This window comes from Xyrauchen texanus, chromosome 21 (assembly GCF_025860055.1).
Source record: "Xyrauchen texanus isolate HMW12.3.18 chromosome 21, RBS_HiC_50CHRs, whole genome shotgun sequence".
NCBI lineage: Eukaryota > Metazoa > Chordata > Actinopteri > Cypriniformes > Catostomidae > Xyrauchen > Xyrauchen texanus.
Genome location: NC_068296.1, coordinates 14425712 through 14437022, shown reverse-complemented (window position 1 = coordinate 14437022; position 11311 = coordinate 14425712). Strand labels below are relative to the sequence as shown.

The following is an 11311-nucleotide window of genomic DNA, read 5'->3' as shown; positions in this document are numbered from 1 at the left end:
AGTTTTTGTAACCACAGGCTCTGCAGTAACGGTTCGCTTAATTCTCCGACGCTTTTAACTCCGTGAGTGAGGAGCTGCAGCGGTGGAAACGCGCGTGGAAGGGAGGAAGAAGAGTGGGGTTGACGTGTCGTGTAGGTAGGATCGTTGGTTTGAGCATTTTTGTTTGGCGGATTTGCATAAACTGTACTGTGACTGTACATCATGTCAACTAGTTCAGATGGGGAAGAAATGGATTGGACGATACCCAAAACAGCGAGATTAAAAAGGGCTTTAAGAGAGAGGAATAGAGAGAAAAGTTGGTCGGAACATAGCGAGACTGGTGAAGGGAATACGAGCAAAAAACTGAGAGCGAACATTAATCAGTTTGAGAAACAGAAAACTGATAAGAGGGAGAGTGATCAAGAAAACATATGGAAAGTTATTATTGAGTTTAATCAGGATGGTGGACATTACCACCCGATCAAACTTACCAAGGCGATAGAGAAAGAAATTGGTAAAATTAAATTCAGCTAGGTTTATGAGCAATAAAAGAATACTGATACATGCAAGCAGCAAACAACAGCAAGGAAAAATACTCAAAAATGTCCCTCACTTCAAGGGGAAAGGATGAAAGCACATATACCAGGAACAATGGCAAAAATGAGAGGAGTCATCTCAGGAGTTCCAATAAGTATGTCAATGGAAGATGTCATAAATGAGATACAGGGAGGTAAAGTGACTGGAGCTATGCGCCTTATAAGTAAACGAGATGGATCACTAAAGGAAACTCTATCCTGGTAGTACAATTTGAGAAAACTCTCCTGAATCAGTACAAATGGGGTACATAAAATATAGAGTGAGAGAGTACATTCCCAAACCAATTCGATGTTACAAATGTCAAAGAATGGGACATACAGCACAGCAATGCAAAGGGAAAATAAGGTGTGCTAGATGTAGTGGTCAACATGAATATGGTAAATGTGAAAAGGATGCTAAAATGAAATGCTGTAACTGTGGAGGGAGCATAGTGCTGCATTTGGTGGTTGTGAAGTTCAAAGAGAAGCCAGAGAAGCCCAGAGGGTTAAGATTCTAAGTAAAGTATCCTATGCAGAAGCATTAAAAACAGTGAGAGAAACAGGATCAAATAAAAGCCCCAGTGGAATTGTTCAAAAAACAGTAATATCAGATAATCAAGAACAAAGGCAGACGCCAGTCCAAACTCAGGTTAAATGTGATCACAAGTGTGAAGTTAATGATGATACATTAGTAGTGAAGAAGGTAAACTTTGTAGCCTTCATTTGTCACACTATCAATGTTGCAGTACAGTTAAAAAGAAAAGTGACAGAATCAAGGCTATTGTGGAGGTAGCAGAAAGATTACTTGATATAAGAGATGTTAAAGCAGATCAGATACATGAAATGCTGACAGCAACTGGAAATGGGGAACATACACAAGCTGAGGGTTAGAACGCTTAGTTATGGTAATCCATATACTACAGTGGAATGCCAGAAGCCTAATAGCAAATGGTCAAGAATTGAAAAAATATATTCATGAATTAGATGTAGTACCAGATGTGGTATGCGTACAGGAAACATGGTTACTGACCCCAACTAGATTATGTCATACCAGGGTTCAGTTCTGTAAGGTATGATAGGCCTAACAATCAAACAGGGGAGGTTGTGCTACCTTTCTGAAGGATGGGTTGGCATATAGAAAACTCCCTTGTCCTGAGGATATGGAGTGTATAATGGTAGAAATCTGTAGTCCAAAAAAGAGGAACATATTAAACTGATTAATTTTTATAACCCATGCAAAAAATTAAGTATCGACAGAATAAATGAAATGGCAGGGAATGTATACAGGAAAGAAATATGGTGTGGAGATTTTAATGCGCACAACAGCCTATGGGGTAGTAAAATTACAGATAATAATGGGGAAATAGTTGAAGAAATTATGGAAGAAAGATTATTGGTATGCCTTAATAACGGAAAAGGTACAAGAATAGATGTGAATAGGGGCAATACATCGTGCTTGGATATTACACTGGTGTCAGAAAGTTTGGTAAATAAATGTGATTGGCATGTTAAGGGTGAATCGTCCATAGGAAGTGATCATTTCCCAGTTCTCAATCGACAGTTAATCACGAACATTTGTATTCAAGAAGGGACTACAATTAACAGATGGTGTTTTGAGAAAGCAGAATGGGGAAAATTTAGGACATGTTGTGAGAAGTCAGTCAATCGGGTTACATTAGATGGAAACATAGAAGAATGCACAAAGCAAATTACAGAACACATTATTAATGCAGCAAAGTCCAGTATTCCACAAAAAACAACAAAGGGAAGGAACAAAGTGGTACCTTGGTGGAACGAGGAATGTAGTAGAGCTGTAAAAAGAACGTAAACAAGGCATTAAGAATATTAAAGAGGAATCTGGTACATGAGAATGTTATAGATTATCAAAGGAAAAGGGCTGTGGCACGTAGGATAATTAAAAACAGCAAAAAAGAGAAATTGAGAGAATTCTGTTCCAATATAGGTAGAGGAGTAGAGTTAGGGGATATATGGTCTATGTTCAAGAGAATGAATGGAAAAAGGACGCCGGTTAAAATCCCAGCTTTGATAGATAGAGAGAAGATGGTAGTGACAGATAAAGAAAAGGCAGAAGTGTTAGGTAGGGTATTTGTGGCAGTACACAGTTGTAATCACCTGAGTGAAATCCATAAGCAGCAGAAAGAACTTGCACTTAGAGAGACAAGGAAGTGAAGATGAAAAGGGAGGATGGGGTGTCAACGCTAGATATGGATTTTACAATGTCGGAACTCAACATAGCTTTGATAGGCACTGGATATACTGCTCCTGGGCAAGATCAATTGTGTTATGCCATGTTCCGGCAGATACCAGTTGAATCATCCAAATTAGTATTAAGACTTTTTAATAAGATATGGAGGGAAGGAATACTGCGCATAGTTGGAAAAGTGCAGTAATATTACCATTTAATAAGCCTGGTAAGGATCCAGCTAACCCTGACAACTATAGGCCTATAGCTTTGACATCACATTTATGTAAATGGATGGAGAGGATAATAGTTCGCAGATTATCACATATATTGGAACAGAGAGGATTGCTGACAAATATACAAAGTGGATTTCGGAAAGGACGATCTACAATAGATGCATTAGTTAGAGTAAGTAATGATGTGGAAAAGGCATTGAAAATGAAAGAACTAATGACAATAGTGTATTTTGACATAGAAAAGGCATTTGATACCATGTGGAGGGAAGGACTGCTTATTAAATTAAATAGAATGGGTATTGGAGGAAGGTTATATAATTGGATTATGGACTTTTTAACAGGTAGGAAAATTAAAGTTAAGGTTGGATCGGAGATGTCAATGGAATTGGATGTAGATAATGGTATTCCCCAGGGAGTGCAATTAGTCCAATACTATTTAACATAATGATAAATGATATTTTTTCAAACTTTGATGGATGTATCAAATCTGCACTATACTGCGGATGATGGTGCCATTTGGATGAGAGGAAGGAATGTGCCATATGTATTAGGAAATATAAGGAAAGCAATTAATAAAGTAGAGATGTGGTCATATAAGTGGGGGTTTAAGATGTCGACGAGCAAATCTTGTTATATGATGATCACAAAGATGCGTAAGCAATATGCTGACAAGTTAACATTATATGAACAACAAATGGTGAAAGTAAATGAATTCAAATATTTGGGTCTATGGTTTGATAATAGGTGTACATGGAAAATACACATTAAGCATTTAGAAACTAAATGCAAAAAGTTATAAATCTTCTGAGAGCTGTGGCTGGATGTGACTGGGGTGCAGATAGACAGTCTTTAATTAACATCTATAGGGCATGCATGAGGTCAGCAATTGATTATGGTTGTGTAGTTTATGAGCAGCGGCAAAAACAACATTGGAAAAAATTAAAAGATTACAGTACAGAGCATTACGTGTATGTATCGGTGCTGTTAAGACAACCCCCACTAATGCTATACTAATAGAAGCAGAAGAGATACCATTGGAGTTAAGAAGAGAGAAACTTGTGATGACATATTGGATCAGACTTAAAGGAAGTGGGAATGACAACCCAACCAAAGATACAATTCAGGAATGTTGGGAGTATGCAAAATATCGGGGTTTGGGTTTGGATGGACAAGGGAAGAAAGAGTGAGGAATATGAAATGGAAGCCTTAGATTTCACCACGGCCAATCCAGTAAGTAATATACCGCCATGGCTTTTCCCAGAAGTAAAGATTGATGTTAATATCATGGAAAAGAAAAGAGAATGGAGAATGGAGGAAGTGGGAATTAATACAAGCAATTACATGAGAAACAGTTATTTTGATTATTTAAAGATTTATACAGACGGAGCCAAGAATAAACAGGAATGTGTGGGAGTTGGTATTCATATTCCAGATTTTAAAATAAAATTATCCAAAAGACTAACTGACCGGGTTATCTGTATATACAGCAGAAATAGTAGCAGTCATTATTGCATTACAGTGGGTTGAAGAGGTTAGACCAGACAGGGTGGTAATATGCACAGACTCTTTAGCTATCATAAAAAGTATTCAGTCAATGATATCGGTCAGAGAAGATCTACTAATAGAACTCTATCACAGTTTGTTAAGATTGCATTGGGGTGGTATAGATGTTCAGTTTTGTTGGGTACCAGCACATGAGGGGATAAAAGGGAATGAGATTGCAGATAAACTGGCAAAAGAGGCATTACTAAAGGTAATAACAGTTACAATTCCATTAGGGAAAGGTGAAGGAAAAGCGGTGGTTAAGAGGAAAGGACTTGAAATATGGCAGAAATGGTGGGAAGAAGATAGGAAAGGAAGGAAATATTATAAATTACAAAAATCTGTCAGTATTAAAAATGACATGGAAAAAACCAGGAGAGAGGAAATTATAATGACAAGGCTAAGGGTGGATCACACAGGGCTAAATGGCACTTTATTTTTAATGGGCAAAAGGCAAAGTGAGAAATGTGAGAACTGTGGTGTTAAAGAAGATGCTGAACACATAATATTGTACTGTACATTGAATGAGGTGGAAAGACGGGTATTTAAAGATAAGGTCCAGCAGACAGGGCGGGAGTGGAATCTGGTAGGGATTCTGGGATCAGAAGGAGAGAGAGAGGATATAAGAATTACCAGGGAGGCACTATTTAAATTTTTAAAAGACACAAGGTTGTGGAATAGAATTTAACTAATTATTAAGTGACATGATGATACACACTCCAGTACAGTAGGTGGCGGTATGCACCTAAAAGTTGTTTGCAATCCGCCAGTAAAGAAGAAGAAGAAGATAGTTTGTCAGTTCTTGGATGTTTTGTTATGTTCTGTGCTAGGTTCCCTGTGTTTTTCTTTATTCTGAGTTTTCTTGTTTATTTTAATAAAGCTGCACTTAGATCCTCATTCTTTGCCTGCATGCCTCGTCATATCACTGAGCAATTCATTAGAAAAAACTGTACACCTACTCATTATTTAATCAGCCAAATCATTTGGCAGCAGTGCAATGCATAAAATCATGCAGATATGCATCAGGAGTTTCAAATAATTTTCACATCAACCATCAGAATGGAGAATTTTTTGTTTGATCTCAGTTATTTCGACTGTGGCATGATTGTTGGTACCAGACGGGCTGGTTTGATTATTTCTGTAACTGCTGATCTCCTGGGATTTTTATGCACAACAGTCTCTAGAGTTTACCCAGAATGGTGCTTAAAGTTCTGAGGACCGAAATGCCTTTTAGATGAGAAAGGTCAGAGAATGAGAACAGAGAATGGCCAGACTGGTTCAAGCTGGCAGAAAGGCTACGGTAACTCAGATAACCGCTCTGTATTACTGTAATAAGCATAACAGCGTCTCAGAATGCACAACACTTCAAACCATGAGGCGGGTGGGCAACAACAGCAGAAGACCACATTGGGCACTTTATTAAGACCATAATCTTCCTAGTAAAGTGCTCATTGAATGTATATAAAGATGTGTGGCCGCTTGGATTTTACAGGGTGCTGAGCTATATTGGATTTGTGGCCACTGATGGACTTCTGTTTTGTATTTTTGTACCTAAATGTTACATACTTCTGTAAAGGCCTAATTTAAACACTAAGAAGGGAATGCCTGGAAAAATGACAAAAGTATTGTTATTATTATTTTATCATATTCCTGTACATACTGTAATATTGTCCCTGTTATCAATATTTGTCATATTCTTTTTATGATTGACCCGATCATCGCTTTATTCATAATAAATCTACTTGTGGAGTAAAATATATACATATTTTATTTTATTTCTGCATCAAACGAATACAATAATATTTTCAGTCATGTAACACAATTTCTGATTTAAAATTTCTTTGCATTTAATTTAAATAATAAAGCACTCAAGTTGCCATATGTGCACATTTAATTAACAGGGTTTTCCAAAAAATAAAATACAAAATGCTAAATACTAAATAAATAAATAACAAAAATCTAAACAATTAATGAACACTTATTAATGCATAACATACTGTATATTTGTATTTTATGTATTTTTCCCAATATATTTGCAGATAAAGCCAAAAATGAAGAAAAACAACAACTGTAAAACACTAAATTGCATTAAAGTCACATAATATAATATCCAATATTACTGTAGGTAGTGTATATGTACAGCTCCAGTTATTGTGTCTCAGAAAGCTATAACATAATAAACTGGCAAAAAAGGTGCCATCCATTTTCACAGAGTCATGTAATTCTGTAAAAAAGACACTAAAAAGAGTAAAACTGGAAAAAAATCAAAGTGAAAATGTATTTCAGGGGCTTTTGAAGTAACTTTACCCATTAGGTGTTTTTTGGTATTTTGCTCTGGCCTAAAAAAATAATAATGAAACACTTAGGAGCAAAAATACAGAAAATCAAGCCAAAACTTGAGGCTAAAATTGCAAATATCTCCACAGCTACAGTAAATTTTCCTGGAGAACTGACATAAGCAGGCACAAAAGTGATCCATACAGCAGAGAATATGAGCATACTGAATGTGATGAATTTAGCCTCATTGAAGTTATCTGGAAGCTTTCGGGCCAGAAAAGCTAAAACAAAGCAAAGGAAAGCTAGGAGGCCTATATAACCCAGTACGACCCAAAAACCAATACCGGAGCCCAAGCTGCATTCTAGTACAATCTTTTCTTTGTAGTGTTGCATATTTTTGTATGGAAAAGGAGGGATATTTTTAACCAAAGCACACAGATAACAACCTGCACAAGAGTGAAACCAAGAACAGTGAGTCTCTGTTGAGGAGGCCCAAACCATTTCATAACATTATTTCCAGGAAGTGTAGCCTTGAAGGCCATTAACACCACTAATGTTTTCCCTAGAACACAAGAGATACAGAGGACAAAAGTGATTCCAAACGCTGTGTGACGCAACATACAGGACCACTCAGTGGGTCGACCAATAAAAGTAAGTGAACAGAGAAAACACAGAGTCAGTGAGAAGAGCAGCAGGAAGCTCAGTTCTGAATTGTTGGCTCTAACTATTGGAGAAGTCCTGTTTTTGTAGAACACTAAAGCTATGATCAAAGCCACTGAAGAGCCAGCAATAGAAAGCAGCCAGGATGATTCCGAGGATCTCATCCCAGGACAGAAACTCCACTGGTTTAGGAAGGCACTTATCATTATCTTTATTGGGCCAGTACTCAGGTGGGCATTTGTGACAATCTGAAGAATCTGAAACAAGACAAATTTGTGTTTATCTCAACCATTTATGAACCACAGAAACAAAATGGTGTAATACAGGTTAAAAGAACACACTGTGTTTTAGAATGAGCAACTCAGTGGATAAAGTAATTTGTTTGGAGCATTATATACGGGACAAACTGATAAATTGCCTATTGTATCTATGATATGTAGGTTTGGGAATTGAGAACCAGTTCCATTACAATGAATAATCTACAATTAAACAAAAAATGAAATAATATACAACACATCTTTCCATCACATTTAGATTTACATTTATGCATTTGGCAGATAATTTTTTTCCCAAAGCAAATAATTATGCATTCAAGGTATACATTTTTATACACTTTTTGGTTTGTTTTGTAGGAACTGAACCGATTATCATGGCTTTTATAGTGCCATGCTCTACCAGTTGAGTTACAGGAACCAATCATATTGTCTGATTTATCCAAAAGATCAGCTTATAAGTGTCATTCATTCATGAAAAGGACTTCACTGTTTGCACTGTATATTTGATGTTGCATGCAAACAATATTGAAGTCTACTCAAAAACACTCAGGACTGGTTCATTTTTATAAATCTGGCAAAACGACTAACAGATGAACTATGAGGTCTAAAACAGCTCAATCACTTACTGAATCAGTTGGCTACTTAATAAACATCTAAAAGATATGTTATTGTAAAAAATATTGTAGTACTGTTTTTATTAAGCATTTTTGTTTAGAATACTGTATATAACAAAATATAGTGAATGGTATAATATAGTAGTTCGGATCAATTATATTTTGCTTCCTCGAGAGTATTATCATTTAAGTGGAATCAGAATCAGAAGTTTAATAAAGTTTACGATTCTCATCCCTAATAATGTGATACATAAGAATATGTAAAATACATTACCTGTCTCATTGCTGATCTCTCCTTCAGCACAGTTAATGCAGTCATAACAGCAGACAGGTTTTCCTTTTTTACAGCTTTCCTAGTGCCTGGGTCACAGCTCAGCACTGCACACAGACGCAGAGCACCTGGAAGTGACAGATATTCACAATCACATAGAATAGATCAAAACCTTATATATACTGAAAAAACCCACAATTGTTACCTCAATGATCTACAGTATTTCTACTTGATCTAACCTATAAAAATTAATTTAGTTGAATCTGATGGGCTGTTTTATTCGTATTCAAAATAATGTTTAACTCAATAAAACCAGTTAATTTAGATGTTACACTTTTTTACACTCACTGAGTACTTTATTAGGAAGACCTGTACACCTACTTATTTATGAGATTATCTAATCAGTCAATCGTGTGGCAGCAGTGCAATACAAAAATCATGCACATACGGATCAGGATCTTCAGTTAATGTTCACATCAACCAACAGAATGGGGAACAAATGTGATCTCAGAGATTTCGACCATTGCATGATTGTTGGTGCCAGTTGGGCTGGTTTGAGTACTTCTGTAACTGCTGATATTCTGGGATTTTAAAGCACAAACATCTCTAGAGTTTAGCAAAACTAAGATGAATAGTTTGATGGATTCTGCAATATACTTAGGCATATGATGCTTTTGGGAAACGAGGCCCAGGCTGGTTCAAGCTGACAGAAAGGCTACAGTAATTCAGATAACAAGTCTGTACAATTGTGGTGAGCAGAATAGCATCTCAGAATGCAAAACATGTCAAACCTTGAGGCAGATATGCTACAACAGCAGAAGAGCACATTAGGCACTTTATAAAGACCATAGTGTTTCTAATAAAGTGCTCAGTAAAAGTAGGTTACTTGATGAAACAAGTTTTACAGTATACCTTTTCACTGCCATCGTTCCAAATGACAGCTCTGCTCAGACTGAACTCTTGGCCTTTAGGCTGGGATGCATCATAGAGACCCACTGTTACAAATTTAATTGAACCATCTTTCTGAGGCTGCCAGTTCACAAGTTCATAGATGGCCACAGGATCCCCATTGGCATCAAATGAAACTGAATAATTATTTCTAGTGAAGTTCACTCGCTTAAGCTGTTCAAAAACCTAAATGATAGATATACAGTAAGAAATCGTTATGTTGGATCCTGTTACTGGTGCTAAATAAACAATGCTGAAAAGTGTTCCTACTTAACATTTTACAGTTCACATAAACTAAAAGAATGTTCCAAATATTGTCAGATGTTTTAAATCTAATATGTAAATAATTATTATTGTCCTTTAATTATTAAATTATTAAAAAACGTACCTGTCTGGGATCAACTTTAATGTTTTTGTCACATTGCTTGTCGGTACAGAGAGTGGCATGAATGGCATGAGCTATAGCATATGTGGCTTTGTAGACCAAGTTAGTGATTCGTAAATGGGACGTGTCTGTGTACGGGTTCTTTAATGCACGCAGGTCTTCTGTGCCATCACATACTGGCAGACCAGATGAAGAACCTGTCTGTCGTTTTAAACTACAGCTAAATGACCTCTCCCAAAATTCCGTCAACAAGGGAGATTTCAGCACCTGTTCTGAAGAGAGATCAAGTAGAAAGTTACGCAGACCCGGGATAACCGAGCGCTGAACAGCAAAACCCACAGCACCAATACACATATTAAACCGCAGCATTTCTGAGTCTGCAATCCACCCCTCACTGCCAATCCACTGCAGCGATGGAGGAGGCTGCTGGCTCAGTTCTTCTAAGAGAAGTCTCATGTCACCCTCGGCGAGGAAAGCAACTACTACACGAGCCGTTGACCTGCGGATAACATCTGCGACTCTTTTGAGTTTAGTGCGCGGCTGTGTCCTGTAATAGGCCTCCGAATACTCCACACAGATTCCCTCTTCCTCTGCAGCTTTTAGGAATGATGTCATGCCATAGTTCCCGTAGTCTGAATCACTGCGCACAGCCCCAATCCACATCCATCCGAAGTGCCTGACCATCCGTGCCAAAGCGGCCGCTTGATGGTGATCGCTGGGGATGGTCCTGAAGAAAGTAGGATACTGCCGTTTATCACTGAGACAAGCACACGTTGCGAAATGACTCACCTGTAATGCACCAAGAAGTGAAGGAGAGCAAAAAAAGTTAATTAACTAGAAAAAATATTACAGATTTCATTAAGCGGATCACACATTTTTAAAGATCCGTTCACTCAAACGGGGCTTCTTACATTTCACCTGCATATTTATTATTATTGTTGTTATTTTTTTTTTAATTTTTTTTTTATCTCTATAGACAATGGTACACTACCGTCCGCTAGAGACGGAAGAAAACAAAACTTGCATGAAACTGACAAATTGTGCAGGCACCTGTGGAATTCCAAAAGGACTCAGAAGTCTTGACATGCTTATAGACGGTGTGGAACCAGAATCTCCCACTACTGCTGTAACAGCAGCAGAATTTGCACAGGAACCAGTGTCATTAAATATGAGGTCTTGCCCGTTGGCAAGCTGAAACGCTACTTTTATTGCCATGGGCACAGAGGCACAAGAGTCATATATACTGTAGCCTAAAGTGATGCCCGGTAAGAGCTCGGAGCTGTTGTTGATCTCTTGGGTGGCGAACTCCAAGGCACGAGCAAAGCGCAGCTCTTTGAAGTCCATGC

At 37.5% G+C, this 11311-nt stretch overlaps 2 pseudogenes; both read right to left on the bottom strand.

Moving 5' to 3' along the window:
* Positions 1–8650, bottom strand: part of LOC127661201 (extracellular calcium-sensing receptor-like) — a 17021-nt pseudogene extending 8371 nt beyond the window's left edge.
* Positions 1–11309, bottom strand: part of LOC127661310 (extracellular calcium-sensing receptor-like) — a 12731-nt pseudogene extending 1422 nt beyond the window's left edge.
* Between the last annotated feature and the right edge of the window lie 2 nt (positions 11310–11311).